At 54.9% G+C, this 1,316-nt stretch overlaps 1 protein-coding gene across 1 annotated transcript in view; it reads right to left on the bottom strand.

Annotated features, from left to right (window-relative positions):
- LOC107591897 (matrix-remodeling-associated protein 5) overlaps positions 1-1,316 on the bottom strand; it is a 25,289-nt gene that overhangs the window by 16,589 nt on the left and 7,384 nt on the right. The window lies entirely within an intron of this gene.

Here is a 1,316-nt window from a genome sequence, read left to right as displayed (position 1 = left end):
TAGAGGTAGCGAGTACCGCTACATCGCTACATTTCCGGGCGGTAACTGAGAGAAGCGCTCGCCGGAGAACGCTGCACCCTGGAACACGGCAGGGCCGACCTCCTCACCGTGTAATGCGGTGTGAACCTCTCTTCCCCAGAGGGGCCTGCCCTCTGAGGTCCTGAGCCACAGCATCAGGACCCTCATAGCTGAAGTTTCCTATTGAAAACGACGGCCCTCAGACCCACGTCGTCTGCTAGGAAGACTAGACCACAGCCCACCTAAATACCTAGGGCACCATGTAATGCGGTGTACACCGCTCTTCCCCAGAGGGAGCTGGCCCTAAAAAAGTCCAAGGCCTCAGGCGTCAGGACATTTATGATGAAGACTATCCTGCGAGAATGACTGTCCGCAGACCCGCCTTCTGCTAGAAGCCTTCGGCCTGGGAGCGCCACTCTGACTCTAGACTCTGCGGAGTACGAGAAGTGAGGCCCCCAGAATGAGGGGCTGGAACACGGTAGGTTGGGACTGCTCCGCCCAGCAGCCCCTGCTAACCGCCTCAACCTCCTCAGAGGAAGAGAGGTTAATGTGTGCTCTCACTCGAGAAATTTATATCCCCAGAGCCCCTGTATATCTAACTTCTCATAGTCAGACAAATACTTCATTTTATTCCTCAGAATTAAATGCAATCAAACAACCAGTCAAGTAAATACGGTCTAGTGTAATAAGATTCACATCAAAAAACGAAATTTTGTAATATACGTATGTGCTGCGCGCGAGCCACTTGGTCACACAAACAACATCAATCTCCTCAGAGAAAGAGGGCCGCAGCACTCACTCAGAGGGGGAAGAACCGCAGCGCGGGCTTCCAAGCCCCGAGAACGAGCTCTAGATCTAGCGAACACGGGTGGCGATAGGAAGAGACATCTCCAACTCGTCTGCTAGATCATGTGCGATCTCCGAGTTCTCAGTCGCCGCCGTGCCTCAGCAGCAGCGGGACCGCAATCGCAAGATCACAGGCACGGACACACTCCTCGGAGCGTGCCCGGCGAGAGCGAAGCGCTTAAAAGCGGAAAAAAGCACAATCCGCCCCCTGAGAGCCGACTGCGCGAGCTCCGCTCCCTATTAATGCTGCTCATTATAATATCAGGCATAATATGCTTGTGTAACTGATGTTTGTGCAACTGGCGAGCTCATTGACGCCCTCCGTATCAATCTCCTCGGAGAAAGACAGGCGGAGCGTCGCGCCCTCTACCCGGTGGGAAGGACCGCAGCGCGGGCTTCCGAAACCCCGAGAGCGGGCGCCGGATCTGGTGATTAGCAGATCCATACGCGAA

The sequence above is a fragment of the Sinocyclocheilus grahami genome, unplaced genomic scaffold (assembly GCF_001515645.1).
Source record: "Sinocyclocheilus grahami isolate Dianchi unplaced genomic scaffold, SAMN03320097.WGS_v1.1 scaffold147.1, whole genome shotgun sequence".
Classification (NCBI taxonomy): domain Eukaryota; kingdom Metazoa; phylum Chordata; class Actinopteri; order Cypriniformes; family Cyprinidae; genus Sinocyclocheilus; species Sinocyclocheilus grahami.
This window is presented reverse-complemented; position numbering and strand designations above follow the sequence as displayed.